This window comes from Grammomys surdaster, unplaced genomic scaffold, assembly GCF_004785775.1.
Source record: "Grammomys surdaster isolate TR1022 unplaced genomic scaffold, NIH_TR_1.0 258, whole genome shotgun sequence".
Lineage (NCBI taxonomy): Eukaryota > Metazoa > Chordata > Mammalia > Rodentia > Muridae > Grammomys > Grammomys surdaster.
The window spans coordinates 1,390,116-1,417,450 of NW_021604699.1; positions in this window are offsets into that span (position 1 = coordinate 1,390,116).

Genomic DNA, 27,335 nt, shown 5'->3' on the forward strand with positions numbered 1-27,335 from the left:
TGTAGCTAATGTCGGAGGCCTTCTAGATCCTTGTCAGGGGCCTCCATAGTACATTTCTTCATCCATTTCTCCAAGGCATAAAAAATACAATGTGCTTATCAACAATTGCAAGGCCACTCACTGCCTGGGGATATCGGGGTGCTCCGTGCCCTTTTCTTAGCTACATCCTCTACTCTCTTACCCCAAGCTCTCTGTACCTCCAAGGGAGGAAACATAGACATTTAGCTTCCTTCTTTCACTTTGACAATTATGTGTATGGATAGAATGTATTGTGACCACATGATCCTCAGTTCCCCTCCTGGTCCCTCTTCCACTCTTGCAGATGCCTTTTCCCCCAACTAGTCACCCTCTTCCCACCATGGCTTTCACTTATTCTCAGCACGTTGATGAGTTGTGAATCTCTGCATTAACCCTCACCTTTTGTTGGGATGAGGGGGAGAAACTTCTCTCACTCAGACTAAGAGCACCATTAGTCTATCGGTAAAATATAAATGTTTCATTTTGCAAATTGTTTAGCAGCACATTTTCCCCTAGGGCCCGTGGTTTCACCAGCCATAGACTTTTGGTCAGTTTTACAGGATGAAGTATGAGTTCTTTACAAAAAAAAAAAAAAATGGGTCCCAAATCCAAGCATTAAGTAGCTGGTTACTGCCATAACAGTCATGCCACTATTGGATCGGTGAACACATCTTGCCTGGCACATCTGGAATATAGAGCATTCTGTTCACACCAGGGAAAGACTGTTGATGAGTTGTCTTCCCCAGCAGTTTGCATAACTCCTTCTGTGCTGATGATATTAGCCAGAAGGGAGGAACGTCGCCTCCTTTCTGTAAGAAGACTTTGGGATTGTATATTTATTTTGTTCTTCTGAATCATAGGAACAGTAAGAAAGGTATCTAAAGAATGCTCATTTATTTTTGTTGACCTAATTGCCTCCATTAAACTTAATTGTCATAATTGCAGCTTCACTGCAGTAATTGTTCCTGTTGTCTTTATAGGGTTCAACAAAGGCATTGTGAGTTCTGTGCAGCTGTTTACACAGAGTTTGGGTCTATTATGTTTTGCATGGCTTGCTTCCCGCTCTTTAGGATTACATAGTTCACCCTGTCTCTTCTTTGAGGGGAGGACAAAGAAATGTGACCGTTGTCAACTTCTGAGAACATGAAGAAACCAGCCATACACATACAGTGAATCACAGTGTCTTTGGAGACATTCTTGTCTTCGTTAAAGGCAGTTGACTTCATAGAGACCGAATGGCAGGCACTTTATATGTAGTCTCTGACTGGATTTTCTCAACAACAGCTATCTGTAGTATAATTATGGCCTTGCAGATGAGGAAAGCGAGGCACTGTAAGACAAAGAGACCAAAGTCACAGAGTTTGGAAGGTCCCTGTGTTTGAGATATAAACCTAGGCATGCTGTAAATATTGCAATTTCCTGTAGTATTTAGGGTACTCAGCTCCAGCTTTTAGATTTCAGCTATATTTGGTGGGAGGCCTGTGTTCTATGCCCCTAAAAGATTCCTGGTGTTTTCATCATCAGGGACTTCTCTGGGTTTGTTTCTTTTGTTTTGAATTTGCTATTATTTTAGACTTTTTTAAAAAAATGACCAATATTTCTCTTCCTCTACTATAGTCTTCCTGCAGTGGTTTGAATAAAAACAATCCGCATAGACCCATAAGGCGTTGCACTATTAGAAGGTATGGTCTTGTTTGAGGAAGCGTGTCAATAGAGGCAGGCTTAAAGGTCTCAGAAACTGAAACCAGGCCTAGTCCTGCTGCCCATAGATCCAGATATAGAACTCTCAGCTCCCTCTCCAGCACCACATCTGCTTGCATGCCACCATGCTTCCTGCCATGATGATAATGGACTAAACCTCTGAAACTATTAGCCAGGCCAAACTGAATGTTTTGCTGTGGTCATGATGTCTCTTCACAGCAGTAGAAACCATAACTAAGACATTCCTTTTTATTTACCTACAACACAGAAAACCATAACGCAAATGAACACAAATTACAGTTGAATATCCTCAACAAGCAAAACTAGTTCTCTCCCAAGCATTTGCCCCCTGTTTTTTTCTTCTTCTACTGATTTTTGTCCTTCCTTCTTTGTTGCATAAGCTGGATAATTGAGTTAACCTTGACTTCTCAGAGCCAAATATCTCAATTATAATCAACCCCTGTGGATCAAATCAAGTTTGATTTGGGTAGTGATTCTATTTCTTTGAGAATTTTTTTTCCTTAGCATCTCCTAATGGGTAAGCATTTACTTCAATCACCGCCATTGTTTTAAACTCCACTGACATTTCTTGAAGCAGCTTAGCTTTTGCATCTGTGGCTTGGATTATATTTCTTTAATTGATGTGAATCAGACCAGCTCCTCCTCACGCCATTTCCTGTTTGCCGCCAACTTCTTTTCTACAGAGCATCACAATCAGCCTTTAGTTTTACCTATGTTGTTACTTGCCGGAAAAATTTCAGAGGTGTCCAAGGTATGCTGTATTAAGATCACACTTCTTATTCTGCCACAGAAGGCCCTCCACTCTCTGGCATCTGCAGCTAGACCTAGCATTTTCTGTTTCCTCTCTGGCACCCCACGTTCTAGCCACTCCTGACTACTGGTAGCTTCCCACACAGCCTGTTCTACTGCACCCCCTTATAGTTCCTTCTAACTAGATTCTCTTCCACGTTCCATACTACCCATTTGTAGATATCTAGTCACATTTGAAGGAAACCAATATCACTTTCAGAAAATCTTTGTTTTTTTAAACTTCTGACTTCACACAGCTAAAATAGGGAACATAATTCTTTTGCCTCTTTTTCTGTTCACACCCTCCCTTCTCACTCGTCTGTATCCTCATTCTCACCTCCGTTGTTACCACTGAACAGCTGATCTCCTCTCATTGGTGTACTGTGCACTGATGGCCACGGTGCGAATGTCCCTTTAAATACAGCTGTAGCTGCGTCTTAGAACTTTATGAGCTGTTTTCATTTTCAGTAAGTTCCAAAACAGTCTTTATGATTTTCTCATTTCTTATTTGGCTATGAGCTAATAAACTATTTTGTCTTCGAACATTTAGGGATGTTCCAGAAAACTTTTCATTCATATATTCCTAACATAATTCTAATGTGGTGTCACAGCATATTTTGTTTAAGATTTTTGTGATGGTGCAGGCGACCATGATGAGTGTGTACGTGAAAAGTGGGCATCAATGCAATAACCTGAAGGGTTTTTAAAATATGTAAATATCATTAACTCACATTGGTTGGCACTATCATTTATTATCTATTCAGTCCTACATTTTTGGCTTTATTTCATTAAGTCTTCCATGATTGTCCTTAGAAACATTACTTTTTAGTAAGGATGAGGATTTATCTATATTGCCTTGTAATTTGCTTATTGACAATTTCAGTGTGTCATTCTGTCATCCAGTTGACATTTATTTTGGTATCTGATATGAGTTAGGTATGAGTCCTTTGCTGAACAATCCATTTCCCCTTTAATTAAACAGTTCAGACTTTGTTATATAGCTATCATGCATATACAATCACACTGATATAGATATAGTCACCTATTTAGTGGGAATTTATCTTATACCATATTTCATTTAACTGACTTATTCTTACTTCAATATCATTCAGTCTTGATTTTTGCACATTGATGACCTGTGTTGGTATCTGAGGCACACTCCTCTTGCTTCTCTAGTCAAAGGCTCTTTGCTAATACTCCAGATGGTTGTTGTTTGAGGCTCATTCCCATGTAGGTTTCTTTTAAGGCTCTGACTTCTTTGCTTATGCTTTCCTGCCCTATTAACAAATTGTCTGGCATTTGGCTGCCAAATCAAAATACTCCGAGATGTTTTCTTGAGGAAATTTTTGATGCTGCTCAATGAAGATAGCATCAAGGAACTGTCCTGTTGGGATCTAACTTTTCTCTGATGTATGGCAACCAGGTCTTCTCTGGAAAATGGTGAGCAATACTGAAGACTTCATTGATGTCAATATGATGTGGAAGTGATCTGTGTCCTATTATCTTGGCAACTGTTCTCCACACTCAGCCTTGGCTTCTTTACCAATCATGGATTCTTTAGTCCAACTTGAAGTTTACTGGGCTGTCATTTGGAAAGAAGGTTAGTAATATCCACATTGTACAGATGGTGGCCAGGTGACTCAGCTGTTGCAAGAGATCCCTGGAACATTAACTTAGAGTTGAAAGGACCTTTATAGACGAAGCAAAGGAGAGCCCCCTCAGAGCTTTGATCTTCTTAGCAGCCCCAGGTGGTCAGCGATGAAGGTAGAGCTGGTATCCATGTGTCCTAACTTCTAGTTGACAGCCTTGTCCCTAGGGCTTGCTTCCTCCTTGACCTAGGATTGGCATTCTGATGATGAGGGTGGATACACTCCATCAATATGCTTCTCTTGTGGACCGTCGGTGTTTCCTCAGGGTCTGCTCAAGTGAATAGTGTTCATTGCTCTCTTACTGCACTTAAACTCTTTCAGCCAAACCCCTGGTGTAGCCAGATGAGAAACTATCTCACTGGGTCATAAAAAGGATTGTGTGACTGCCAAACTGATACTATTGTTACATGGCCAATAAAAAGGGTGTAGGCTTCCTATAGGGATAACCAATTATTTATGGGCCGTGGAAAACAATGTCAAGACCCCTAATAATTTAAATGAAGACCAGAATTCTTGGAATTTGTTGATAAAAATCTGGAATCTTTGTCCTTTTCTTTCCTCAAAGATACAAGAGACCATTGCCTTTCACTAGCTCTCTTGTTAGAAATAATACTTAGTAAATTTGTTTGAGAAAGTGCCATATATCACTAATGAATGAACTAGATTTTTACTTCCATGGAATGTGTTTGTGTTCTATATAACATTGTTTGGCATAGAATTATTACGTAGCCTTCCTGTACTAATTAACTTCCCATCGTTATAACAAAATCCTTGGGTGACTCAACTTAACAGAAGGAAATATTTATTTTGGCTTATAGCTTCAGAGATTTTAGTTTATGGTTGCCAGGCCCTCTGCCTTTGAGTCTGTGGCAAGGCAATACATTTCAGTGGAAGCACATGACAGAGGAAGCTGCCCATCTCACAATAACCACGAAGGAAAAAGAGAAATAAAAAGCATTGGGGTCTCAATGTCACCTTAAAGGGTAGTGCTCTAGTGACCTAACTTCCAGTAGGCCATGCCTTTTAAAGGTCACTGTCAATATATTACTGGATGAAGAAGTTTTTTCCTTCTGCCTTCATGGTCAACATTTATTGGTTTTTAGTATATCAACACTTCTGGTGCTAATATTCAGCCTCCCCTCTTGTTGCTGCATCTTTCACCAAGTAATGGGGACACTGAACATGTGTGCCAAGGAAGCCCCTAGGTTGGAACTGCCTTCTGCTAGGAGCCTAGTCTGAGTTAGTTCTGAAAGGTATTGCTGGATCCAGAATATTGTCAGTTGCAGAAAAGATGCAACTTTTTCTGTTTGGCCATTTTTCATAGGATCCAGATTCATATCTGAGCTCAACGTGTTCTGTATGCTTTCTCACATGCTGGGACAGGCTGCTTTAGAAGAGAAGACAGAGGAGTGGGAAGAGGAGGCGTGCTTATAAACGCGATCATTTGTATTTTGAATCTTTCACTAAATGGGACTGGTGCCCTCATAAAGGACCAGCTTCAAGTCTAACCACTCTCCAGATATTGGGAGCTTATTCTATGTGGTTTTATGCAGCTGTCCCCCAATCTGAGACCTGTCTTTTATGGTCTCAGAAAGACAACTTTCCCTATCCTTTTGATGTTCTGTTTGAGTCCTTGGCAGAAGTCTAGCTTATAATTTTTTAATTAAGACATCTCTCTTTGAAAAGGTGGTGACAACCGAGCTCTCGGCTGCTCTGCTTTATCACATGCTCTAGGACAGGTTTAGGTTGAATTTCCATCAGGTCATAACATGAAGTCAAGATCTGCGATAATCTCATTATTCTCAGGAACAGAGTAGCACTGAAATAACAAGACACCCAGGCCCCAACACACCCAGTGTCTTTTGCACAATGCTCTTGGATTGACGTTTCTCACCACTCAGTGGGGACATTAAGGTTTCACGAGGCTGGTTTCTTACCTTGCAAGAGATCATCTTTCTCTCTGGCAACGAATGATATTTTGACTTACTTAGGTGGATCATTTAGAACATTTACAGTCCCAGGGGATTTTGCCATGCTCCACACAGCTTGGCTTTATCTACCATGAGTGTGCCCTTAAAGGCAAGCATCACCTGCATCACCATGTGCTTGGTACTTTTATGTTGAGTTGCAAGTACTGATATGGCTTCTGGAAGGTTATGGGGTCTACCTCAAGGAGGGGGAGCATACCTTTCAGTGTACTCTTACTGTAGCTCCCATTGAGCAGTGAGTGGGTTCTATGTGGCAGAGGCTAGCTAGCTGTGACCTGGGAAAAGACAATGAAGTCCAACCCTGAGTCTGTTGGCGCAATCAAATGCAACACAGAGAGTGGTCCAAGTTATCCATGTAGCAAATGGGAGTAGCTCTGGAGCATAAACCAGTTTCAGGAAGGTTTGTAGTGTGTTATTGTTTGTACAGCTAAGATGTCTAAGAGGCTGAAAGACATCTAAGACAAAGTTTTTTTAGTTGGGAATAGTTTTTGATGCTCATGTACTACAGTCTCCTGCCTCTGGTTTACTCTTGCTAAGCCCAGTACAGACAATCTAATTCAGTGGTTCTCAACACCAGGTCAAGACCCCTGTGGCAAACCTTCATCTCCCAAAATATTTACATTATGATTGATAACAGTAACAAAATTACAGTTATGAAGTAGCAATGAGAATAATTTGATGGTTGGGGGGTCACCACAACAGAAAGAACTGTATTCAAGGGTCGCAGCCTCAGGAAGGTTGAGAACCACTGCTCTAGACACTCAGCTTATGAGTGGGGTCTCAAAATGATTATTACTAGACAATAGATGGTATGATCAGTCCAGATAATGATATTTGATGCTGTCATTTTCCTTTTCAATGTTGTAGAGATACCTCAAGATTGGAGGGGGGATAATTTACAGAATTTAGGATGTGTTCAGATGTTTGTATGGATTTTTAGTCTAACTCCTCTTTGTTGACTATATAACAATATATTATAGCCTTTAATATCCTAATGTACTAATTATTTTATCTGTGTCATGTCTGGGTTTATTTATACTAACACCCCGCCCACCACACACACATATCATGGATTATATATCCTTGGTATTTTGCATGTCTGATAATTGGTCCATGCATGGCCACACATTGGAATAATATTTTAAAATTCATTAAATTTAATTAATTAATTAATTAATTTGGAGACATAGTCTCACAAAGCCCTAGCTGACATTGAAACTGTTTTGTAGCCAAGTCTGACCTTGAACCTCTGTCTGATTCCTCTGCTGCCATTTTCTGAGTCCTGGGATTATGTAGTAGTTAGGATTACCCAGGGCTCCATGCATGCTTAGGCAAGTGCTCTACCAACTGAGCATCAGATCCTTTGTAGAGTTTCAGCTGTTTGTTGTAGCCCTTTAAATATTCTTGAGCTTTGTTCTAGACTCAGTTAAGTTACATAGAAATACATCTTTTGAACCATGGTGGAGTGCTTAGCTAGGTAGTACTTTGGCAGCTTTTGATCTGGGATACACACGCACACACACACACACACACATTTCCTTCTGAGTTCACTCTGTGGCCAAGGTCTTTCCACTCTGTCTGTGGGAACGTTGAGTATACCAGCACACATGAGTTCCTTTCTGCTATTTCTCCCTCCCACTCCAGGTAGGTGTCCTTGCCACTCATGACTTAGTTGTCAGCCTGAGCAGACAGGAGCCCTCCCACCCATAGAGCCCTTCTTCCTTGCAGATGTCTTGAACACAGAACAAGGACAGCAAGAGAGAGAAGCTGTGGGAATCTCTCCCAGGATTCTCAGAAGGCTACTCTTCTCAGTTGCTCAACTCTGCAAGCATAGCCACTGATGATCCCAAACTCTCAATGTGCATAGCTGGCTCAGGAGAATGGCTGGGTTTGCTTTGGGGTTCTTTTTGTACTGTTACTTAAATGAAACTTTTCTTCCACTGGTTGGACTGTCCTAAGCCCACCTTGTCCATTTCCTTCCTCTGTGGAATCTCTTTTTTGTGCTGCCTGGCCCAAGGTCTGTGAATGAACTCAATAATTCTACCTGTGTTTGAGGCAGAAGGTGGACTCTGACCACTGTCACCCACCATGGGCTTCTTCGCTCCCATGGTATGTGTTCTCTTCTCCAATTTCTGAGTGAGCATGTCTTCTCTGCTCTGGTGTTGGTAGTGGTCACTGCCCTTCTGCTAGTGCTCTGAAGCCTCATCTTTTCTGTCCTTTGTTCTTCACTTGTTCACTTCTTACTTCATTTTCCTTTCACTCCTTTTGGCTTTGGAATAAGGTGTTGGTCCTCCAGAGGCATGACCACCAATGGTATCAGACAATAGTTTTCTTTATGGCCAAATTGGTCCCTCTGAGAGTCCCTGGACTACCAGCTTCTGGATGTGTATGTGTGCTTGAGTTATTGGAGCATAGTGTTCCACTGGCTAAGGGGTAGGACCAAGGTGTCTGCACCTCTTCATTCATCCAGTACCTATCCATCTATCTATCTATTTGTGCAAACCTTCTTTCATGATCATTGTTTTCTCCACAATGTTCTCCATGACTGAGTTTGCTCAGCGCAGAAGATTCTAGTAGGCTGATGTCACTCTTTTATTTTATCAAAAACTTTCTGGAGCCCAGGGCAGGTAAGTCCATTTTACACAAACTTTGAGAGGTTTTTGGTCCGTGGCAAGGGTGCTTTCCTGCTAGGTATTGTCATTTGGAACTCTTTGTTCAGGACCTGGCTAGGAAAAAAAAAAAAAACAAAAAACCCCAAACCAAACCAAAGCAAAACAAAAAACAACTAACTTAGGAAATTGCATTTGGCAGGGACTTGGCAAGAATAACCCCTTTGTTGCCAGAATCCTTGTTCACAGTGTGGGTGGCTCAGATGGTATTTAATTAATGCGTTTTCCTATAAATTCTCAGCAATATGCTTATTTTTTAATGGAACACTAACACCTACCCCATTTCTAAGGCAACTGAACTCCTCAGCTGGTAGAATAGGGAAGCTAGCATGTGTACATACATGATACTTTTGTTAGTTATACTCAGAGCAACAATGAGCTTCCCTGGTAGTGTTGCCCAAGTCACAGGTTATACATGGACATTCAGTATCTTTCTCTTAAGTGATCTGCCTATGCAAGACAAAAGAGGCCCACTCCTGTCAGTGCTGACTTAGAATCATGCTCTGTACTAGGCTCTTCATATTCATGCTCTCATTAGATCTTCACAGCTCTTAGAAACAGGTACCAGACCAGCATTAGCTGCATGTGATGGCTGTGTAAGGTGGTCTGGAGGGTATGTCTAGTGCCAAAGCCACTATTGTCCTAACCACTGTGCCAACTTCTGTAAAACAAGGCGCTTATGTTTCCAGACACCCCAAGGTTTAGTTTCTGCATGCCCAGAGGAATCCTTGCATATCTGCTTGCCTCTCTGTGAGCATCTTCTGCCCAGCATTGGAACATTAGAAATGCAGTACCAAGAGGGAAGGCATCTTCTTCTCTGTCCCGGTTTTGGGTGATGCTATGTCAAATTAAAGAAGTTAATTTTCATATGCTTCAAATTGAACAGTTTACTCACATAGAGAATTTTGTAGATTTGAAGACAAAAGTTCCTTCCAATTATGAATAGGAACAAGAAAAATATAATGCCTTTCAAAACCTTGTGGCATTGACACACATTCTCATCTGAAAGTTCACACATTGAGCATCATTCAGCCCCATTACCAATTGCAGAAGAATTTCAAAATATTTAAAGCGAGTTTGTGAACTTTCACTGGATGGCATTCATGACTACTCTTGGTCATATGCAGCCTGTGGGCTTGTAGGTTGGTTACCCCTGTATGATTGCTCTACAGAATAATTTCTTATTTCTAACTTAGATTACTCTTATGTATTCTAGTGGGAAGAGGTAAACACACAAAAGATAAAGGTATGCAATATAAATCATTTGAGTTTTATATAAGTAACCTTATCACCTGTGCTATTTCTCAGTAGAGTACAATGATTCAACTGGTCTACATTTTATAATATATTTTTATACATGTAGTTTTTTTAAAAAAGAATATATTTTATTTTTAGAGGTGTTCGTGTGTCTGTGTTCAAATGAGTTTAAGTGACTGTAGTGGTTTAAATATGCTTGGCTCATGGAATGGCACTATTAGAAGGTGTGGCCCTGTTGGAGTAGGTGTGGCCTTGTTGGAGTAACTGTGTTATTGTGGATGTGGGCTTTAAGACCCACATCATATTTGCCTGGAAGCCAGTATTCTGCTATCAGCCTTCAGATGAAGATGTAGAACTCTCAGCTCCTTCTGTACCATGCCTGCCTGGATGCTGCCATGTTCCCGCCTTGATGATAATGGACTGAACCTCTGAACCTGTAAGCCAGCCCCAATTAAATGTTGTCCTTATAAGAGTTGCCTTGGTCATGGTATCTCTTCACAGTAACAGTAAACCCCAAACTAAGACAGTGACCACAGAGACCAGAAGAGGGCATCAGATCCATAGTGGCTGTGAGTCACCCAGTGTGGTGCTGGAAACCAAACTCATGTTCTCTGCAATACCAAAAATTACTTTCAGTTGCTGAGCCATCTTTTCACCTTACATCTAGAACTTTACAGCAATTTTATTTCAACCATTTCTAGGTGTTACTCATCATATTAGAGTGGTGTCTCAGTTGGTAAAACGCTCACTTTGCAAGCACAAAGACCTAATCTGATCCCAAGAACTCATGTAAACACTTTGGGCTTGGTGGTGCATGCTGTGTGCTTGGAATCCCAGTGCTGGGTAGGTGGAGACAGGGAGATCCCCAGGGCTTACCTGCCAGCCATCCTAACCTACTGGTGATCTTCAGGACAAAGAGAGATGCTGTCTCAAAAAGCAAGGAGGCTGAAGTGAGAAAGAAATCTGAGGTTTTCCTGTGACCTCCACATGCACACATCGTCTTCTTGATTCAACTGTTCTTCCAAGAAGTTCTTAGTCAGCTTTCAAGGTAAGTTTTGCTTCTTTGAATCTGATCAGTTCCTGTCTCCACTTCCAGTTCTCATCCTTGGCAATTTGTAACATTTCTCTACATTTTTGATGTTCAGAATATCAAACCTTTGATGATATAATTCTAACAAATCTACTGTGTTTTTACTTTGTTATGTTCATACTGCTCCAGTTTTGAAGAGTTCCGTGGGATGTGTGTATCAATGATTTACTTTGGAAAACTCTGTGTCAGCTCTTCAAATACTGTCCCCACTGTGTGTGTGTGTGTGTGTGTGTGTTTTCACATGCACATGTGTACCTGTGTCCAAAATAGCAAATGCTTCAAGGAGAAAAGCAATGAAGAATGATAGACTCGGATGTCTTCATTTATTTTGGGGTTTTGCTCTGGAATATTGATTCTGAAGTACTGACTGGCTGGCTTGATTATAACCTGTTGCTATTGAACATCTAGCTTCTTATTTTGTTCAGCAAAAGCACTTAGGACCAGAGTGGTTGGTTCAGCCAGCAATGAAAGTCCCTTATCCATAATCTATACCAGAGTTGCAATTGCTTGTTTTTCTTTGGCTTCATTTATTTATTTATTTATTTATTTTGCTTCATTTATTTTATTCAGCGAGTGAAATATGTATGATTGAAGCTACAGTACTGGCCTTAAAATGAGAAAAACTGAACTTTCACTCCAGGATCAATATGTAATTGTCTGTGAGGATGGCCTGCCTGAGTTCAATTCACATCTGTCAAATGGGCTTACTGCACCGTCTACTTAGTCGTCAGAGCTACTGAAGATACTTATAGCAAGGAAGATGGAGTCTTCCGATGAAATTATCCTGTTCCTTATTCTTCACTTTTTTCATAGATAAGCTCCATGTGGGAATTGAGAAACAATGAACTCTTAATTAAAATATTACTCTGGCACCCAGCAGCGCCATCACTCTTACATGGTATCATAGTGTCTGCGTTTGTCATCTTCCACTGTCAGAGAGAGCTGAAGGAGGGAAGCAGATGCCTGCTCAGTGGGAAGCACGATCAGAGTGTGGAATGTACTGATCCTGAGCCATCCCAACAGGCCTGGCTCCGTGCAGCATTTAGAAGCAACTTCAAGATGTTTTCTACAAGGAAAGAGAAAGCTTTTTGTCTGCAGAGGTGACTCTTAGGTACTGTGGTCACCTGCACCCATTTTGAAATGCCACAGTTAGGAGAGTAGACTCACACATGTTAACCTGAGCCCTGCTAAACACACAAACAGGTAAGCTGTTAATAGACATATCTTGGTCATCTCAGCAAGCCAAAAATGAGTCAAGTTTTTTTTCTAGGTTAACCTAATCTAAAAATAACACTTTCATCTCTCATTAATAGGCTGGTTGTTATCTAATGTTTTGCTGTGGGTTCAGGGACCCAGAATAAATCATTCTTTGATTATAGGGTGGGCCCAGCTGTGCTGACTCACACAGAATGAGCCTGGGCACATAGGCTGATCTGTCCCAGGTGTTAGCTGAAGCAGTTCCCTGAGTCCTAGGCCCCTTTTCTTTCCTACACAGGAAGTACAATAACCCCCAAGTTGATCCAGCAAGAGGCAGAGTGTAATCTAGAGCAAAGGTGAAAATTCAGCATCTGCCGAATAATTCTTTTCTGCTTTTAGGCCCACCGAGAGGTTTTGGCTTCATTATTAACCAAGTTCTGAACTAGAGGAGGAAGTCAAGGTGCCTGAGGGATTTGTACCTGCAAAAGGTCCACATTCCTGCTCCCCCACGCCGTCATGTCACTGGGCTTACACCCATCTTTAGCTCTCACCAGGCTCAGCATCTTCCCACGTTGATTAGCTGTCATGAATTTTTGGAGGATTTCAAGAGACACATCAGAATAGCCATATCATTTTACTTTGGAGATGTACAGGTAAGAATGAAAGTTCTAGAAGTAGCCTTTACAGTGACCCAGCTCAGCTTTGGGAAAAGAGAGGAATTGATATTAATAGGATACAGACCTTTTATGGACCAAATGATCTTGTTGTCCCTCAACATCAGGGGACACTGCTTCTGATATTGTGCCTCAAAAATGATGGCTGAAGTTCCTAGGGATTTTTGTTGTTGTTGTTGCTGCTGTTGTTTTGTTTTTAGCTATACTGGGGGTTGAAGTTAGGGCCCAGTACATACTTGGTAAGTACTCTACCACTAAAACATATCCTCAGCCACTTGTTTGTTTGTTTATTTTTAAGTTTTAACAAAGAGTCTTACTGAGTTGATCAAGTTGCTTTGTAGCTTAGGCTGGCCTTGACATTGCTCTGTAACTTAGGTTGGCCTTGCATATCTGATCTTTCTGCATTAGCCTCTGAAGTTTTTGGGATTATAGGCCTGCACAATTGTTCCCAGTTGGCCATATTTGTAAGTCATTCTTTAAACATCTACATGTAAGACAGTGATTGTTCTTGGTATGAGGGACTCACAAGCTTATGTAAGAGATTCTCCCTCTGTCCACCTCACTCTTCTGCTTGCTGATGTCCGGTGTCACATAGATTCTGTTCACTGTTTTCTTTCAACTGATCTTGTTGTCACTCTACATAGCACAGATACTCCAACTGTTGTGTTGTGGCTAGACCATTAAGCCTTGATGAACTCATGGTAACCTATACCTGAGGACATTCATTAGGATCTGAAGGTGACAAGTCATATGTAATCCCTTTATCATATACAAGAATGCAATGTGTATCTCATTAATATATTACATGTAATGTGTACAATGTGGTTAACTCTCCAAACTAGGCAATCAGTCCACTTCTTGATCTCAACTAAGCAGATGGAAAAAAAACCCATCCAACTCTGGCTTAGGTCACTTCTGACAACTTCAAGGGTTTGTTCTGGTGCTTGTGGGATTCTGCCTGCCATCTCTTTCTCTTTGCCATACCGAGATATGTTTCAAATAGAATAGAAAATCAAGAGCCATCCAATATCCAGTCATGGTTTAGAGTGCCAACATGGTCTTTGGACAGATAATTCTATATCGAATGCTAAACAGCCTCATCAAGGGACCTGGAAGAGATGAGGTCATGGACAAACTTGGACAAGGGTGAGGGCAATGTGCTTGACATGCCCAGTGGACTCTTCAGAACTAGTTGGTTGCTGTGGTAGATAATATCAGTGGCCAAATTGGCAGGATCTGGAGTAACTTACCAGTCAAACCTCTGGGTATGTCTGTGAGGTAGTTTTGAGATTTGGTTGATGTGTGAAGACTCTCTCCCTTAAAGGCTCAGCATCCAAAACTGAATAAAAAGCAAGTAGAACACCAACATTTATTGCTCTTTGAAGATTCAATGTGAGCTGCCTCACATTCCTGCCATTGTGTCTGCCCTACCATGATGGACTGCCTTTAATATGTGAGCCAAAATAATCCCTCCCTCTTCCTCCCCCCCTCTCTCCTTCCCTTCCTCTCTCCCTCCCTTCCTCCTTCCCTCCGTACTTCCTCCCTTCCTTAAGTTGTTCTTGTCAGGTATTTTGCTGTAGTGATGATAGACATTCCCAGATGAGTCACGAATCTTTGTCACTGTGGATTCTTTCATCTGGGTAAGATTTGAAGTTATCTGCCCTGGACATGGTAGAATGTTGAAAAGGCATATCTGACCTCCCTGGATCCCAGTAACATTCTTCCCCAACCTTAGATCCATCAACCAAAGTGTCTTCAATCTGGCATTTGAGGACCACTGCTTTAGAGGGGAGTAATTTGAGATGAAGAGTAGAATCTTTATAAACATTTACATTAATGAATCAGACTGTTGCAAGTTATCTTCCAGCTCATCAGTAACAAACAGTAAGAACACCAGTCAGAAATGAATGGTCCAAATTCCCACTTAGGTGCAAGAACTTTACTTTTTAATCTGTGTTTGGTCTGCCATCAATGTTGAGGCAATTATGTGTCTTGAATAGGATGTCTGTTTTGGTGGAATATGTACAGTACTGTGATTGTGCACTCTCTGGATTCCTCATTCACTATTTAAATTTATTTGACTTTACCCACTCCCAACTGTGTACTTGCAAGTAAATGGTTGCAGTTTAATTAATCAAGGTTAATTACTGGCATCAAACTGTAAGACCTTGACTTAGTATTATCTTATATGTTTGGAGGTCAAGCTGTGTCACTCAAATCTCTCACTAATGTGATATCAGTATCAGATAATTTTGTCGTCTGGATTGGGACAAAATTAGGTGAAGAAAATCCCTTTAGCTTCATTAAGGAAGCTGCCCAAGTCTAGTTCTGCAGAAATGCCTTACTATGTGGAACAAGGAAGGTTCAACCTGGAGTCACAGCCTGGGAAGACAGATCTTGTTTTCTCAGGGAATGGGACAGAAGCTGGAAGAAGACTTCTACCAACTCCAGAGTGAAGTGCAAGCTTGCAGAACTGTGCTCTGTCCTGAGCTGTGGTTGGTCATGGGCACAGGAAGGTGGGAATAAAGTGTAAAGATCTGGTTGGGAGGCCTGGGTCAATTTTCTCTGAACTTCCCTCAACTCTTATATCAGTGTAGCTGTTAGATTTATCTAGACTAAAGTTCCCAGAGATCGGCATGAGGGTAGAGATGTGGGGGGGAATGTGGGGTGGTGTGTCCTAGTAGTTTCATCTACTGAATCAAGTACAGTGTCTGACATGGAGAAGCATCACCCCAGAGTAGATCCAAGGGATCCTGACTAGGTCCCAGCAGAAGGCAAAGTGACTTGGTTCAAAGGTACCTGGACCGATGCCTCCTGAGTCCCTCCTCAACAGCTCCTCCCCAGGCGCAAAGTCTTTTATTTATTGCCTTGCTCTGATCACTCAGCTAATGCAATCACAGGACTGAGTGCTTTTGCATTAGAGGGTAATTTATTGCCATCAGCGTTGCCCTTGATCTTACTAAGATGCAAGAAGAGAGGACTGGAACAAGATGGACAGCATAGACGTGAGTTGGAGCAGCTGCCTAGGACTCTGGGTTTCAGGATGCTGAGAGCATCCATAGGCAGGGGAACAGGAAGAGGGAGGCAGAAGTGGGAGCCTTCTGCAGGTTGCAGTTTGAACTCTACAGCTTCGGGCTAGTAAACACTTGCCAGCAGGAGACCCTGTCTTGTCATCCGGTCCATGGTTTATTATTGTCTGCTTCATCTGTTGAGGACACAGAACTTCCCATTGGCTCTTTGAGGAATGTTTTTGAACCCTTCTAAATCTAGGTGCTTTGAGGCCCCCTACCCTAGTCAAGCCTGGACATTTCTCTAGCTTATCTTCAGATGATGTCCAATGAGGGCCTGTGCTTAGTGGGTCTACTTTTCTGCCCATGTGGCCCAAGTGATGACTGTTCTGTTCAGAGTTTGTTTTGTTTGATGAATGAAGATTTGGACCATGTTGTTCTTTCCTGTCACTACCTCAAAGACTTTAATCAAAGGCTATTTGGAAATAATGCCAGCTAATTAGTGTTTATGATGCAACAAGAGTGACTCTCCCTTAGTGCTTTAAACCTTTCCCCTGAAACCCAAACACGCCACACTCAGGCATTAATTGTTAAGAAAGATGAAAAGTCTAGCAGCCGTTTGCTGGGCGGAGGCCTCTTGTAGATAGAGCAGCAGGACCCCACAGGCTGGTGCCAGCCAGGCTTGTAGCTACAGATCTATTGCTCCCAAGCACGCTGTGCACTGAGGGTTGGCGGATGACGTGTCTGATCTCTAGCAAGCTCATTAGCCAGAACACTAAACCCTCGGCTGAGCTGCATAGTCTCTTTGTCATAGTCATAGAAACCACTAACTACAATCTGGCAAAATCAAAGTCCCTTTTTTGAACCACAATTTTCAAGATAAAGGGTGCTTCCAAGTCATGTTTTCTTTTCCTACATTTTTGTATTTGTTGATGTTTTTATAAAGGACCTTTTCTTTTTTATCCAGACTACCTATTTATTCAGTATCTACAGTGGCTACAGATAATAGATACATAAATGTGAAGAATATGTTCCTCCTATCAAGAAAGGAGGAACAGTCCAGAGTTAGAAATACAGACAACAATGACAATAGCATCAACTGTTTTGACAGTTGTTTATATCAGTAACACAGAGAGAGAGAAAGAGGAGGAATCAGGGAGAGCTCTGTACCAATAGCTTCAGGGAAGACAAGGAGGTATATGGACATTGGGAAACATTTCAGTGTAGACAGCTCAAAACCTGGCCTGTACCCATATCGAAATTACTGGGTAACACGACGTTCTCTTTATCCACAAAGAATATGGGCCAACCTGTTCAGTGGATCCCGATGGTACAAATAGATGGCACTAAACTCTACATTTGTTATGTTTTTGCTTCACATACACAACTAGGACAAAGTTTACTTTATAATTAGACACAATAAGATTAGCAGTGATCAAAAATGGTCAAAACAATATACTGCAATACAAGTTCTCTAAAGAATATCATGATTCTTTTTTAAAGAGTTTTATATTTCATAGTTTGGACTGCATATAGTAGCAGGTAACTACCACCTCTGAATTGAAGCCATACCCTGGGGGAGACCCATGCAGAAGCTCATCTACAGATCTGCAGATGCAGTGAGCCTGCCTTTCCTTGGTGCCTGGCTAGGAAACACCATTTGCCCAGTTTTGGGAATGATGTCTTTCACTTATCGTTACTCCTAACATGAGTCCATCTAGTGTTGACATGAACTTGTCTCAACAGGACCTGCTTTCTACTTGATACATAAGAATATTGTCGCCTGTTCTGAGTGCAACGCAGATCAAATGACTTGGATACTGTCATGTGTGGGAATTCAGATGGAAGTCAAACTGATTCTTTCTCAATTATCAGCAAAAGCAAGGATTTGATTATAAATAATAAATAACTTAAAATAAAATAATCTAAAACCTTTAAAGAAAACCAATTGTTTTAAGACCTCATTAAGCCTGGTAAGCACTTACTTTCAAATCAACAGCATGCTATTTATTTTTTTTCCTCAAGACATACATACAGTATATAAACATCAATGTACAGTTCTAACATTTGAACTTCTTGAATATGTTACACTATTCTCCATTTCTTAAGCAAGCCCATGATTAAGATGTTTTAAGCCATGCTGGAGAGTTGCTCAGTGGTTTAGAGTGTATGTTGTTCTTGCAGAGGACAGAGGTTTGACTCCCAGCGCCCACATTTAACTCCAGATCCAGGAAATCTGATGCACTCTTGACCTCTTTAGCACCAGGTATGCATGTGGTACCTATACATACATGCAGGCAGAACACGGTATACATAAAATAATAAAATGAATAAATCTTTAAAAGAAAAGACATGTTTAAGCCAGGTGTGGTGGCACATGCCTGTTGACCAAACAGCTGGATGCAGTAGAAGGGCTCAAGTGAAGAGTTTTGGTTGATAGAATCACTCATAGATTTTTCTAAGGCCTTTAGTCCTTTGAGAATCTGATAGCAGGTAAGGATGGATGTGACATCCTGTGTGCGAACACAGGACTCGCATGCTGCGTTAAAAAGTTTTTGAAACCCCAGGAGCCTGACATAATGCTGGAGTAAGTTCTTGGACTTAAGATGGGGTACATGCTTCCTTCAGGCAGAGCCATGAAGCTGGAAGAACTCTCCACACGTGGTTCAGGTAAGGGGCCAGATCATGGCAAAACAGTGCATCTGAAAACTTCATAAAATGTTAAGTAAATTCAGTTAGTGATGTCAAAAGAAGTTTTCATGGCCAACTATTACACACACACACACACACATATCTAAGTAGGATATATATATGGGATACATATGTGGAATGTAGGAAAATATATAAAATTATATACGCACATTTTTTCTAAAGTGCTTTTTAGGTTTCCCCTGTGCTCTCATAATCAAAATCAAAAGTATTTTTGAAAAGCTACATGCTTTATCCCATATTCATGGAGCAGTTTGCAGTCCATGTCTTTGTCATGTCATAAAACCTAACCACTTGGAAGTGGACGAGTCGGGTGTCTAGGCATTTTCTACCTCATCTCTGAGTAGTTCTGTGCACAGTAAAGAGCTTAATTCTCACTTGGAAGTTTGACATTTGTGAAGTTCAAATACACATGGGAAGAGACCAAAGGAAATGCCAAAGTATGATAGATTACTTGGCAGGCTGAAGGATTGGAGCTTTCCTTCTGGGAGATTTTTGCTGTCCTGTGATTGGAATTTGTGCTTGTCTTCCCTTGGAGAGCCATGTTGATTGGGACTGGGCTGTGAGTGCAGAAGGAAGGAAGTGGACAAAAGTCTACTTCCCTTTTCTTTAATGTTTGTACTGGGTTCTTAAGGAAAAGTAGGTGATCCAGATGAGCAGTGAAATGAGCATTTCATCTAGAAACTTCTACCCTTTGCTCTCCTTTGTGATATCCAGAAGATATCATTACTCATTGGGGTACACAGAAAATTCCAGGATGTTGCCTCTTTATCTTCCAGTCACTGCATCCTGGTCTTATCCACACTTTTGGTATAACTATTAGAGAAGCAGGGAATATTCAGTGAAAAAGAAAAGAAAAAACTGGATATTACACTGCTTACCAGAAAGGGTGTTGGAACTGTCACCCCTTCCAGGGAGCTGGATGTGCTATGACTGTTCCAGCGTGAGCCATCTAGACATGCCTGAAGAGACCACAGCCATAACCAGTCCCTCTTATGTCACACATAGACTACCTGGCCCTGTGGTAGTGTTACTTCATGAGAATCCATGTCATCTTACTTCTTCTGGTACTCCTGGAGCCTCTATCATTGAACACAGAGAAAGTGATGGGTCTGGGGTCCTTGGTTGAATACTCATTCTAATACAGATATATCATGGTCATTTATTTATTATTAGAGCTCAGATACAACCAAATATGAGGAGGGATTTTTCTTGACAGTCAGTCAGACAGACAGACAGACAGACAGACAGACAGGTGTATATTACAGCTAGAAAGGAAGCAGCCCCACCTACACAAGAAGTTCTTTCTTTTCCTTCCTCTCCACATTCCCTCCTTGTTCTCTGTCTTTTCTGTTCCTAAGACTTCAGAATACTTGCACAGTCATTGGGGGATGTTCAGAGATGGTCTTATCTGATTACAGAGTTTGACAAATGAGCCCTGGTAGAGGCAACTGACCATTCTTGATGAGAACTCTGGTCCTTTGGTGATGTCTAAACTTGGAGAAAATTGGACAGGACTGAAGGTTTCTTAACCACTATCAGTAAACTTTCCCTTTGCTTATGCCTCAGAAAACGTTCAGGGAAGTTAGAGGCCATCAGGTCAGTGGCTTAGTTCCACATTCAGACTCCACTTGGAACTGAACCAGTCCCATCTATGCATGCTGCGTCTGCAGTTGCCAGGCCTTAGGCCTGCTGTGCAGGTAGTGTCAGCAGTTTGTTCACGCCATCGGGCCCTCAGGTGTTTGCTTCAGGATGGGCTTAGACAGGCCAACATAGAGTGGTTGAAGACTGCAGGTTACAAACGGACCTTATGGACTACGTTCCATCTTCTTGCTAGTATCTGAGTGAGCCTTGTTCCCAGCACCCAACTTGTCTGTCCAGGCTTCTAGGTTAGATACCCTCCCCTGCTGATTCATTCATTCCTGGGGCTCTATGTGCAGCAGGTCTGGGTAGGAAACTGCTTCAGCTTCCCTGAAAGGTGACCTGGGCTAGTTTCCTCATCTGTGGTATTCATCCATTCATGAAGTGAGATAGTACTACAGCCATCCCTCGGTATGCATGGGTGACTAGTCCCAGAATCATGCAGATACCAAACTTTGAGGACACAAAAATGACACTGTTTTCATAGACCTCCAAGCATTTCTGTATGCATTTTAAATAATCTCTAGATGGCTTATAATGACTAATACAACATAAATACTGCATAAGTTAGGTTATTAAACAGATAATTACAAGAAAAAAGTCTGTCTGTACATGTTCTTACAGATGCTATAGGTTTCAGAAATATTTTAATGATATTTTTATGTTGATGAGGAAAAGAAAATGTAATTTCAAAGATTTTTTTTTTTTACTTAGTAGATTGATTGGAGTGTAATAAAATTTTGCTTTGCTTCATGCCTTAGTGTACAAACAGCACTTATCCCTTAATCAGTGCTGTGTGCTGAATGAGACCCTGAGGGCTCGGAGTTCTCTGCAGTATCTCTGGAAACCCAAGAGGCAGGGGAAACTTTAGGTTTGAGAGAAGACCAAGGGAAACACTAAGCTTAGTGTCTTAAAGGGTGAAATACCAGTGTTGATTCCTTCCTAGCCTTCAGCCCCAGAGCCCTGGCTTCCTTAGCCCCTCCCCCTAGTCACAGGCTAGACTCTAGCTGCATGGGCCCTCTCTCTGTGTCTCTTTCTATTCTTCATTTCTACACTGCAGTGGCAAAGCCGTGTGCAGAGCCCAGCCTGTCAGTCCATTAGGATTGCCATAGTCCTCTAACACCGCATCAGGAAACTTTGAAGCCACTGATCTGCAGAACAGTGGCATCAGAGTGCACATGATAGAGTGTGTTTGTAATTGCACACAGTTGTCCAGACACGTGAAAGGGTTTGTTGTTGGTGGTGGTGGTTTTGTTTTCTTTTTCCTTTTTCCTTTTCCTTTTCTTCTTTCTTTCTTTCTTTCTCTCTCTCTCTCTCTCTCTCTCTCTCTCTCTCTCTCTCTCTTTCTTTCTTTCTTTCTTCCTTTCTTCCTTTCTTCCTTTCTTAAATAAATAAATGTTTCAATGTTTCTTTTTCAGAAAGACCTTTTTTGAGCCTTGGGAAAAATAGCCCTTCTCCAAGAAGAGCCTATTCAAATCAGAGACACATGGTAGACCACATCTAGACCTTGGTTTTCAAGGGATGAGGGGGAAGTATGTGGAGTGACTAGGATTGTAGAGACTGAGAATTAACATAGCCAACATGGGATTATACATCCTTAAATACCATATGCTATAGGTGGACTCTAACTGAGACCCCTCTCAGAAATGTTAGAGCTGGAGCAAGAGGCAGTGTCCCTAAGGTGGTCGTACCAAAGCCTTCCTCCCTGCACACTCCCTGACTAAGAATGACAGTCTTAATTCACCTCCCTCTGCCAGACATAGGCAGTTCTCCTGGCAAACAGAAAGAGACAGTACATCTGGTAAGTTGAAGGAGATAGTCTTATTCTTCCTGACCCCCTTGGAATGTTCAGTTTGGGGACCTCTGCCTGAGAACTCAGCTGCTCACAGGTGCAGACTGTCTGGTCCACAGTTCTGGCTGAGCAGCCAGTCCCAGCCAGCATCAACTTCCAACCATGTGAAGGGGCTACCTCTGCTGTCTGGTATAGCTGAGACGCTAGGTGACTACAGCCCACCTGACATTGAATTACCTCAGTGGAGTCATGTCTTAGTGACCTCAGTCTGCCTACCACCAGAGGCCTCAGGACCCCGCCCTGGGCTGCTATTCAACAGAAGAATACCAAGGTAGTAAGGTATGGTGTCTGGCAGATTTTCTATAAGTTTACAGAACTGACCACAGTTCTGCTGTGTCGGTGGTTCCGTTTCCAGACATGACACAGTCGGGAGGAGGGGTGACCTGGCTCAGTGGTCTCAAACAACTTTAGAAACCTCCGGTTGTCTGAAACCACAAGGTCAAATGCCTGAGGGCTGACATGGCCTCTTACCTCAGCCCTGTTTGCTCTCCTGATCTTTGAGGCTTTTTTGAGCCTGTTAAACAACTGCGTAGTATTTGGCTCAGGAAGATTGGTCATCCTATGGCCAGAGTTGCTGAAAGACTTAGATTAACACTGATGTGCTAGCAGCACAGTCACATACAACATTAAAGGAAGGAGGTAGTATCTAAGAAAGGGCCTGTGTTGACCCCAGTTTCAGAGGGCACTTGTAGAAGGTAGAAGGAGAGACATGGCCAAGAACATTCATAATCCAGAGAAATAGGATATAGGAGGGCTGCCAGCACAAGGTGAGACAAGGCTCATGACAGTGTTAAGTAAGGATGTCACCAAAGGCTTTTAAAGAGTAGTTTGAAGTAAGCCCCATCACAGGGAACATGCAGTCTTTGTGCTGAGGCAAGCCTGTAATGCTAAGAGAGGAAAAGCTCAACGCAGAACTACTCTGTGCCCACGTGCACCTGCCTCTCCCTTGATAGGGACTGACATTGAACCAAGTGTCCTCACCTTGCATGCACATAGAGATGATTTTAGTGTGTTAATCCATTGGACTATGGTAAATATTTCAAATGAGTAATGTTCTAAAACCATCACATTCTATACATTGCATGTATGCTTTGCTATTTGTATTACAATAAATCTGTGGAGAAAACAGCTCAAACAAATTCAACAAACTGATCACCAATCCCCAAATAATTGAGTAGCAGGTTGGTTAGCCACATTAAATGAAATTCAGTTTAGATGGGGGATTTAGCAGGTTCTCTGGTACTTTTGAAGTGTTATAAGGACACATGAGCATTATAAGACACGGAGTGGGATTTATGTTTGATTAAGTAATTCATGTTTTGGTCTGTTTTCTGTTACTATCACTAAATACCTGAGGCTGGTAGTGTGTAAGGAATGAAAGTTTATATTTGCTCAAGGTTCTAGAAGAGGGAAGTTGGAGAGTAAGGGCTTTGAGTTCTCTGAACTCATGGTGGGTGGCAGAAGGGCAAAGGGCACATGCTGAAAGACAAAATAGAGAACTGTTCTAGTTCCAAGACAGTGAGAACTCCCATGAGAAAAGCAGCAATATCTTTTAATGACCTCATCATCTCTTAAAGACTTCACTTTCCAATACTGAAATGGAGCCAACTACGTTAACAAAGATATATGAATCTGAAGGAGGGCCCTAGTGACATGCTGGGGTTCCAGATGCTGGAGATGGCAGAAACTGGAGGACTCCAACATCTAGATGTCCTTGTTGAAGGGACTGTGGGGTGCTCTCTTCTGGACCCCAGGTTAAGCACAGAACACACCAAAACACCAATTTCCAAGCACAAACCAAATGCAAAGAGATTCATTCTTAAGCAAAGCAAAGAGACAAACAAGGCGGCTGAATCTGAATTGGGCAGAAACAGCCACAGACAGCTACATAAGTGGTAATTTTAAGGCAGAAAAGTCAGACAGTCTGTGTTAGAGTGAGCTAAGGTGTGTTGGTAAGTTCTGATTGTGCATTTTAATTAAGTTAGTTAAAATAATAAATTTTGAATGCTGGACGTTGAGGTTTTGATAGTTAAACCTTGGTGATCAGTCTTATGAATGAGTCAGGTGTAACAAAGTGGACAAATAAGGGAATGGACCTTGGTGGTTTTAGGAATGTAATCTAATGGTTTTGAAAGAGAAGGAAAAGCTTTAAAGGCAGAATGTACCGGCGCCATGTTTGCCAAACTCAGGCCTTCTAGAGCCTTCCACTTACTCTTCTGCAGCATCTGGGCTCTCAATGATTTTGGACATCCAGACTCACACTAGACAACCAAAGACAGAGATGGAGACCTTGCATGAATTTTCCAGGACCTGGATGAGTTGTTGGTGTGATTTGGGTTGGATTTTCTCCTTTTACTACTGTTCACTAAGATGTTTGCTCCCCTGGGATTGTTCATTGTATGTGTTCACTTCTCTCTGTGTATCTGAGCCTCTAATAGTCAGTGCCATTTCTTCAAGGACCTCCCCACCAAAAAAAATTGAGTACCTTTATTAGTCTGAAATCTAGCATTTATTTTTGGGTAGAGAAGTATTGTATGGATGGCTAGGATTCCAGAGTGTGGGATACTGTGTATGGTGTGTGTGTGTGTGTGTGTGTGTGTGTGTGTGTGTGTGTGTCATAGTCCTAATATATATCAAAGCTCATATTGAACAATGAGTTCTGGGTTGTAAAATAGATTAATTTTTCCTTCTGTGTTTCCTGCCATTGTCTATCAGTTGAACAGAAAACACATCTGCCATCTGCCTGCTCTTTGTTGATGGAAATTATTATACTCTTAGATGCACTGAAGATTTTCTGGAGAAAGCTAAGGCCTGAAGACCATCTCCAACCGGAAGTGTTGGTGATATACTTGGATGTTCAGAATTTGTAGTAGTACTGCTTAACTTTATGCTACTGTGATAAATACTTGTGATGCATCAAGAAGGAATGCAACAGTATTTTTTATTTTATGTACTCCCAACATTAGCAATTTCTATCCTCGGCTTACTGGCTCCACTCTTTTGGATAGATGGCTAGTACAGAACAGCATGCTGGGAGCATATAGAGAGGATCCCTCTTTACCTTTTGGTCAAGTGGGAAAGAGAAAGATGAAGAGACCAATGTCCATATTCTCCTTTGAAGTCACACCCTTAGTAACCTGAGGCTCCACCTCTTAAAAGTCCTACCATCTCCTAGTAGCACCAAGCTGAGACCAAGTCTTGTCACATTTGCAAGACATTCTCAGTTGAAACTATAGTAGATGCTCAAGATCTCATAACTACGAACTTGCCAAAACATCCCTGGAAAATGGAACAGCAGTGTGATGCCAGTGTTCAGTCATGTGACCAAAGCTCTCTGCCCACTACTGTTTTATCTTAGATGGTACTATGTGTTCCAAGGCTGACTCCCTACCCTGAGAGCTTTACATATTAATAGACATTTCATAAACATCCCTTGTGGTAATTAAATAATTACAAGAATCCAAGCATTCTAATGATAGCCTTTGTACACATATTTGTGTACACTATTATGATATTTTAAAGGGAGAAAATGAATCTGTTAGGTATAAGCATTTAACAAATTACACGATGTATAGGTTTTAAGACACGGCAGCTTGAGTTGGAGGCAGAACAGAGACTAAAATAATGATAGGTCTATCCGAGTATCTTTGCTTGCTGTGAGACAACAACTGGATGGGATACTATACTTCTTCCTTGTCTGTCATGTCTGTCATGTTGACTCCTGGCCATAGGAGACTAGTTATAACTGTAATCAACCTACTTTCTGCTAGGCTTTGGGACTCTGTCCCAAAAGAGTTTTTGATCTCCATGCTAAAGGGATCCACTTGATCACTGAAGCCATTTCAGAATTTAAGATCTGGCTCCTGTTTCTGCTGTGCTTTGTCTGGGAGCAGAATGTGAACTCTTGTGAACAAGTCCATGTGCTTTGTTCTGTGACAGTACCTAGGTACTGTGAGAGTCATTGTTGAAGGCTAGCAAAGGGACCAAGAGCCAATACCCACCCCTCTGGTAGACTCTATTCTGCATGGGAAGTTGGGGTCCTATACAGTGGCTGCTAATTTAACCTAGACACACACCCTGTAACATGCAGGAGCAAGAAATTACTAGGTGCCAATGGCTAGTGATACAGACCACAGGCACTCGTTCTGGATGCGGATCATCTGTCAGTTTGAAATTCCAGTTTATTGGTGATTCTAACACGTTGGTGATTCAGGATTTTACAAGAGGGAAGAGTGTGTGCCCTCCTGCCCCCAGCTTCTGATATTTCCTTACATTGAAAAAACTCGTTATTTTATATGTATGGGTATTTTGCCTACATGCATGTCTGTATATCACATGTGTTCCCAGTGCCTGCAAAGTTCAGTTGGAGCATCTCAGAGTTTGAGTTTTTTTCTTCCTCTGACACCATTCTAATTCCATGAATTTAGCAGTCTTAAGAACTCAGTCTGCGACAGTGTAACATGTATGGGCTCACAGTTACGGTTCTGTGTCCAATATTAGAAATACTTTCCCATTTGTTTTGTCATAAATTTAGTTTCACCAAAATGTGTCCTTATTGTAGGAAGAACCTTCAGACCTTGGGCAACAGAGCAGGGAAAACAAATCCAGATGCAGGAATGACCCTCACAGCCCTATTCTTACATGTTCACTCTGTGTAGTTCTCACTCTGAGGCTCAGCATTTCATGAGAGCAGGCAAGTGTCAGGGGAGAACACCTGTGACATCAGTGCTTGGAGGACAAAGGCAGGAGGATCATGAGTTAACTTGTCTTCGTTAGTGTCTGTTCTTCGATAATGAACATGGACCTGTGATAGCGGGAGCCCTCCCGAGAACTAAACTAGCCTTGGTGCCTGGGGAATAATAAGGTCGTCGTTAGTGACTTTACAAGAATTACTGTTCAAATTCCCTTCTGCATCAGTTTTGGTGATGGTGTGTGAATATCTATTCTGTGACCGATATTTTCCTGAAGTCTGTGACTGAGTGTCACTTCTGCCTAGGGCCCCCAATTCTGACAGCATGTTCACACACGTGTATACACACAAACACACACACACACACATGCACAGACACACA